Source organism: Petaurus breviceps, unplaced genomic scaffold (assembly GCF_028583685.1).
Source record: "Petaurus breviceps papuanus isolate PSGF00001 unplaced genomic scaffold, PetGlider_PUasm1.0 90579, whole genome shotgun sequence".
NCBI lineage: Eukaryota > Metazoa > Chordata > Mammalia > Diprotodontia > Petauridae > Petaurus > Petaurus breviceps.
The window spans coordinates 4427791-4436056 of record NW_027187278.1 but is presented as its reverse complement, the minus strand read 5'-3'; positions in this window follow the sequence as shown (position 1 = coordinate 4436056).

Here is an 8266-nt window from a genome sequence, read left to right as displayed (position 1 = left end):
TGTGTGTGTGTGTGTGTGTGTGTGTGTGTGTGTGTGTGTGTGTGTGTGTGTGTGTGTAGAGGGGTGCTAAAATGTGGACTCAAGAACCCTACGGCTTAAGCCTTCCTGATGACCCCAAGCCTATCCCTCACATACCACAGTCCAGCACGGTGTTCTCCAGACTATTCTTTTAGTGTCTAAATCATTTTTCTGCCTGGGACTCCAAAAATCATCTCCCCTCTTTTTGTGTCTTGTTTGTCAGTATTTCTGTGATAATGATCATTGATAAAACCCAGTTAACAGTAGTCACCTTTCCTTTATTCTTCCTTTTGCTCCATGCTCCACCTCTGAGTTTAGGTCTCTATTCCATTGTTCATTCAGCCAATACCTCTGAGGAATGACTGTTTAAAGTTGAGGTTTTCACCACAGTTAAACAGAACACATTTCCTTCATCTAAAGCCCTCACATTTTCTCTCAACTCCTATCTCAGTAATTAGATCAGGGTCACATCAATGGAGGGTTTATTTTTTTCATGATATGGTAGATAATTCATAATAATCATATTAAAAACCAATACATTTTCTCACATGATCCTCACAATAACCTTTGATGTGTTATTTTCTCCATTGTATAGATGAAAAGATTGTGGTGCAGCGAGGTTCAATGATCTACTTTTCAAACTTTAATCATTTTATCCCAAGTACAGAGTTTCTGTTACATTTCATATCTTAAGAAAATTGTGCCTGGGACTAATAGGCTAAACGATTTGGCAAGGAATGAAACCCACTACTCTGGACAGAATTAAAACAATGCTGGCAGCAAAAATTATTTATGGACCTTTAAAAAGAGGAAACTAGTATTTTAATGGTTGTAGTTAGCTGACTATTTTTAAAATGAGTCCCAAAAGCTACAAAATGTTGGAAGGATTGTTGTATTACTTTAATCTGAATAAAATAACCTTTCGGGTTATCAGAAGAGATTTGTGCTCCTTTGAATTCTTGTAGAACTTGCACCATCAAGCGATCAACAAGCATTTTTTAAAGTGTTTTCTCTCTGTCATGTACTATGCTACATGTTGGAGACATAAATATATAAAAAAGATTCGTCCAACCCTTAAAAGAATTTACATTTTACAGGGAAAGATTACAAATGCACCATCTGTGTTAATGTCTAATTCTGCACATTATATCTTCTCTGATAGCCTAGCCCAAAGTCTCCCTTTGGAATATTTTTCTTTCTTGTTTTTGAGGGCATGTGTTGTTGTTAAAAACACAAGTAAGTGAAAACCAAAAGCTTTTCTATTGTTTTACCTATGTTCCACTTGAAGAATCTGAACAATTTCGTGCTGATTTTTTAAGGGTGTGGGAAGAAACTTTAACAATTTTTATGGAATAAAAAGTCAGGATTTTCCAGACAAAGAGCAGTCAAAACCAATTTTACGCTGAATACAATCTGTTTGGTGTATAGTCTGAGCAGAAACTTATCCCTTAAGATATTATGACTAGATCGCTATTATTTCTACATCGAGGTCAAATGGAGAATTGGAGAGACTCCTCATGTCACCTTAACCTCTTCATTCCTATGATCTCTGTTCCAATCATCTGAGTCATAGAAGGGGTAGCAATATTTATGGTCAGAGCAAAATGCTGTGAAGAAAGCTGTTAGTTTCTGATGAATCTAAAATACCCATAGAAATAAGCAGTGCAGGTAAGGTCATTAAATGATCAATAAGACTAGACTCTTTTGGGGACACTAGTGGGATTCTCCCCCACCCCTTGAATTTATTCCAAGTACTGCCATTTAAACTCCATTAAACTGTGTTGGTACATTAATTTATCCAACTATTTTCTTTTTGATTCAAGGAGCTATCCCTGGAGAAATGGCCCATAGAGAAGCTATTTTTCTAGTTTCAATTTCCTATGTATGAAAGTTTGCCAGAACCATTGTAATCTTGGCATTCATACCTCCTGGAATTATGTCAGCTAATGGGTACTTAGAAGGTAAAGTTTAAAACTGAGTTAATTGTTTGTGAAGGATTAGACTACATATTAGTAGAAAGTATAAGCATTAAGGTGTTCCATGGTAGTCTTGTCTTCCAATAGGACCAACACTGAGATTGAAAAGAACAAAATTTATAAAAAATAAGAATAAGATTTATTTAAAATATAGAATGTGACTTTCTGATGTTTACTAAAATTGATAAGTCAAGCCCATTTTATTGTTCTTGTTCTTCAGTTGTTTCCTATTGGGAAAAATACAAGAATGCTTTACCATTTCTTTCTCCAGTTCATTTTACAGATGAGAAAACTAAGGCAAATAGGGTTAAATGCCTTGCTGAGAGTCACACAGCTAGTAAGCATCTGAGGAGGAATTTGAACTCAAGTCTTCTGACCCCAGGCGTGGCACTCTAACCATTCTACCACCTAGCTCAACTTGTCTCTATAAAAAAATCTTGCTGAAAACCTAAATGAAAGAAGTGTCCTCTACAACTCCTCATCTCTCTCACTCATCCCTCCCTTCTCCCCCACAAAAAAAAAAAAAACATCAATAAGGAGTTACAACCACATGAATATATTTCAAAATTAACTTGTGAATATAGGACCTCTATCTTCTCAAATGTTTATTTTCTGGTTTTATTTGTGTGTTTATTTGTTTTGTTTTTGTCCATGCTAAGAGTTGATCTTGGACGCTTTGCTAATCTGTGGAATTTCTTTCTATGGCAGCTGTGTCAATACAAATTTTATGTAGAACCACAATTACCTTGGAGGGGAGTAATGAGCTAAAGGAAACAGACTATTTTCCCTTTTTTTTCAGAATCAGTCTTATGACCTACAAATGTCATATTGATAAATAGAGAGGTTGCTATAGATGGCTTTTTTCTCCTTATTCTCCTATAGTGAGCCTGGGTACATCTCCTCATCTGCCCAAGCCTTTATTCCAGTTGCTTAGCTGCCTTCCCTCTCCCCCACACACCCTCAACTGTTAGCCAGCAGTCACTAGTACCTCACCTTTCTTTAACTAATTAACGATAGAACCTCAGTCAGGTTCTGTGGAACTGTTGTGGAAATTTGTGAGACATGCTTTAGTTAGCAGGCAGACTTGTACCAGGCCTGAATAATTCTGAATACAAGAAAGTAACATTTTCTAGAAGTTACCCCGAGCTGTCTTTGCAACTGAGCTTATAGTTCTCCTTCAGTTGTTCAATATGTTAAAAGATCCGTGATTTCATTGATGTTGATACAGCTGCTAGCGGTACTGAACTAAGCCTTCTCATACAGTGTATTCTTGTCAGATTCACAGCTGATGTTTCATTCAGCACAGTGTGCTAGGCGCTTGCTTCTACATCTCTTTGGAATTAATGGTCAAATAAAATGTGATGAAATAAGACAATATATCTTGAAACTTAAAAAAAAAACTTAAAGAAGTTATAAAGATATTAGCTAACATATGTACGAGTAGCAGAGCCATCAATCTTGCTGCTTGACAGGCTCACCTCCTTTTCTGAGTATATCTTTCATTAATAAGTTATTTTACTGGGGTGGCTAGGTGGCACAGTGAATAGAGCACCAGCCCTGGAGTCAGGAGGACCTGAGTTCACATCTGGCCTCAGACACTTAACACACACAAAAAAAACTAGCTGTGTGATTTTGGGCAAGTCACTTAACCCCAATTTTCCCCCTCCAAAAAGCAATATATATGTGTGTGTGTGTGTGTGTGTGTGTGTGTGTGTTTGTGTGTGTGTGTACGTATATATGTATATATATGCATATATATGTACATATATATATATTATTCACAGGCAACAGGTGGCAGAGTAGATAGGGTGCTGTGTCTAAAATCAAGTTCAACCTCAGACACTCACTAGTTGTGTGACATTGGGCAACTTAATCTGTCTTCCTCAGTTTACTCAATTGTAAAATGAGGGTAATCATATTACCTACCTCATAGGGCTGTTGTGAGGATCAGATGATAGAATATTTGTAAAGCACTTAGCACAATGTCTGACACATAGTAAGTACTACATAAATGATTATTCCCTTCTCTTAATGTCTGACATTTCTCATAAACAGCATTCCATACTAATCTCTGTGCCTTCAGAGAGACGCATGTCTAAAATACACTCCTTCCTCATCTTCCCTGAGGAATCCTCATATGAAACCATTCTTGATCCTTCCAAGTACAAATCCCCTCTTATAAAGATTTACATTATTTATGCATGTTAGATTTAACAAAGTAGTAATAAACTGCTTTTTGTGTGTGCCAACTTCTGTATATTCTTTTGTATTCTTCTGTAAAAAGTTTTTTTCAATGTGTTATTGGTACTATTTTCGATGTGTGACTGATTGATCTATACCTCTCCCCCTCTTTATAGAAGCCCTTCTTCCTGACAATATATTGATTTGGTTTGTCCATTCTATCTTCATTATTGAAGTCACATCTGAATTTTGTGTGTGTGTGTGCACACGCACGAGCATGCACGCAGAAACACACAGATATTCTAACATGGCATTCATGAGTCATAAATATAACCTGCAAAAAAGCTACCTTATTGTTTACTTTACCTTGTTTCTTTCCTCCAAGGTAAATGTAGGCCTACATAAAATTTGTGTTGACATAGCTACCATTCTAGTTACATTGGCAATTTATGATGTAGGGAGAAAACTTATTTTCCCCTCAGTCCCACTGAAGAGAGAGGTAGTCCTACCGTTCAAGTGTTTTTTCAATGGTGGAGTCCCAGCAGGAGCCTTTGAAGGCTGTATTTGTTTCCACTTGTCCTCCAGAGGAAACCTTTGCTGGTTCTCTGGATACTGACTCCCTAGAGTATTTAAAATCAGTATAGGAAAGACTGCTAACAAAAGGCAAAAAAAATGATGTAGAAATGATATTCCCTTCTATGAAAATGAAACAATGAAATTCACAGTTTCCTAATATGACAGATTCTAATATTATTATAGGACCTGGAATTAAATCATGATAATACTGCTTACCGTGTAATCATCTTAATAATACCTTACTTTTAAGATTCATGTTCTCTACACCTGTAATTTCATCTGATGTTTACAAGATCCCCATGAGGTAGGTTCTGCAGTATTAATTACCCCCATTTTGCATGTGAGGAAACTGAGTCTCAGAAAGGTTATGTCACTTACGTCATATAGAGTTTAAATATCAGAGGTTGAATTCAGGTCTCTGTTGATTTTAAATCCATCACTTTTTTTCCTCCCAAACTGTTTTTTAGTTGTTCAGTCATTTTTCATAGTGTTTCTGACTCTTATTGACCCTTTTAGGGGTTTTCTTGGAAAAAATATTGGAGCAATTTGACATTTCCTTCTTCAGCTCATTTGACAGGTAAGGAAACTGATAAGGAAGATGAATCTTCCTGAAACCAGGCCCAACACTGTCCATTGAGTCACCTAGCTGCCCACCAAGCCATTTGATTTGTCTTAAATGCTAGGTATTACAGCAGTTGTTATTGTTATTTTTTTATACAGACAAGATTTTGTTGTTTAGTGACTCCTTTAAAACTATAGTTTGCAGTACCTGTTACACCTTGCATTAGTAGAGGAAATTTTCTGGCCAGAATTTCAAAGTACTAATGCAACTGCAGCTAAGGTATCACATTAAAAACAGGAGAGGTGAGCAGCCATATAAAGAAAGACCCTTTGTGTCAACTGGTAATTATTCCATAATTTAGGATTATAGTTTTAGATATAGAAGTGACTTTAGAGGCCATCAAGTACAGTCTTCTTGTTTTAGGGCTAAGTATCAGAAGCCCAGAAAATTTCAGTGATTTGCCCAAGGTCACACAAGTTGTAAACTGGGATTTGAATCCAAGTTGTGTGATACTATATCAAACTATTGCCCAGTGTACTAATCTGCCTACTATACTGATAGAGAATTTTCTGGAGCCTAGTATATAGTAGTGATGTGTGTGTGCATGTCAATTCAATTCAATAAACATTTATTAAGCATCTGCTTTGTGCCAGACAATGTGGCAAAGTGTCGAGGATATAAATGAGAAAAAGAGGCGCAGTGAATAGGGCACCAGCCCTGGAGTCAGGAGGACCTGAGTTCAAATTCGACCTCAGACACTTAACATTTACTAGTTGTGTGACCTTCGGCAAGTCACTTAACCCCAATTGCCCTCTAAAAAGCAAAATAAATAAATGAATAAATAAAATGAGAAAATGACATTCCTCAAGGCACTTACAATTTTGGAGGGAAAAACAACACACAAAAGAAAGTTGAAAAAGTAGAGAGGAAGAGGTACCAGTGCAGGGCCATGGAGTTCCAAGGAGTCAAAAACAAGCTGACTTGCGGATGGAAAGGAGACAAATACCTAGAAATTTCTCAAAGTTCAGAGCCCTCTATAAAGGAAGGTTTGCAAGGAGCTCTACCCTCCAGCCCCTCAAACTCAGGGGAGTAGTGACTGAGGGGAGCTAAGGAGGTGTTGAATATCAAAAACTGGGTCAGTATGCATTGTGATGAGATTCCAGGTGATCATTTTATCCTGGAGGAGGTATGACATTCTGTGGAGCTGAAACGAAGCTAAGCTGCTAATGGGAAATGGAGAATTATCTAAAATATATACAAAAATGTGTGCTTATATATGTATACAGACACACACACCTTGTGCTTCAAAAGTTTTGATGCACTTTAATACGGGTTCTGAATAGTTTTAAAAAGCCAAAAAGAGGAATTTATGAATCATTTGGTAATTCTGAAAGCCTATATGCCTATATTCAGTTAGTGTGTAGCCATTAATTTCTTAAAATATGTTCTTAGAAAACCTTTGAACTTTAGTAAATTTGAAACTGCACTGACTTTTGGAACATTCTGAATATTTCATCTATCTACCCACCTATTTATCTATCTATATCTATTTATCTAGAAAGAAACAGAGAAACAGCTTATATATAATCTAGCAGAACTAGATTATATATAAAGTCCCTTACAGCCCTACTTATGTATTATCATGAGAATAATTTACATTTCCATAACTTTATACAGCTTCTATATTACTTTATATTTTTAATCTCATTTTAGCTTTATAATAGCCTATGGACAAATCAGATAGTACAAGTATCATTATATCATTATTACTGTTTAGCAGTTAAGGAAACACTATATTAAGTGACTTTCAGGAGGCTACATTACTCTTGATTGGTGAAATTAATTTAAGTGTATCATATCACACATAGGACATCCCCTGGCATACACCCAAATGTTTTATTTAAAACTTTAATTCCTCTGACTTTACCTTATGTGGTGAAAAAAAAAAATCTGTTGCATAAGAGAATCACAGTCAGCTGTTTTGACACAGAGTCTGAAAGAGAAATGTTTTTTCAGAAGTTTGCAATGAATTGTCTCTAGTAAAAGAACAACTAATTTCCTTTTTCACAGTTCCTTCTAGCTGTGCAACTAAAAATTGCCTTGTGTAAATTAATATGAGATTTTTGTTGGGAAAGGCACAGCTTGAGGTTGTGGAAACCCTCTAACACTTATGTCTTATCAGCAATATGCTTTTCTGTTTTGTGATCACAAGTTTTCCCTCTGTCTCATTTCTAGTGAAAAGTCCTGCTGTTTTCTCCACACACACAGCAAGTGTTATGTCCCACTGGGTTCCAATGCTGAAAATACTGACACACACTCAGTTCTGTTCCCTTGATGGTGATTTAGGCTGAAATGATTTCATTGAATTTTCTCCAACCTTTGCCAACATAATGTGTTTGAGCTTTTTAACATAACACTATAATTAACAACTATTCTTTTTAAACTGAGCAATGTGAAAAAAGGAAATATATTTTGAAAATCTCCAATCATGAGACTTTGTTAGACTTTTAATGAAAAGAAGCTTTGGCGTCAGAGTTTCATTATTAAGTGACCTGTGCTATTTTTCCTGAAATCACACACTGGAATTTTAATGAAATAATGTTCTCTTTGCAAGAAGGACATTTAGACATTCCACTTACTATGATGATGAGGCTTTCAATATAAAATTAATATTCTATTTATTGTCCAAATTTGAACTCTTTATTACTTCCACACATATCCCCCCCAAAATCTGTTCCAGTTCTTATCTTCTATATTTTAATATAGCACCATTTCTCCAGAAAAAAAAGAAATTCCTTTATATTATCACATTTCTATTAGTGTTTGTAGATATCTGAACCCATAGATGTGGTTCAGACATCTCACTTTGATTTTACAGAGCCTACATTTCCTTGTTGTTCAGTTGTTTCAGTTGTGCCCAGCTCTTTGTAGCTCCATTTGAATTTTTCTTGAC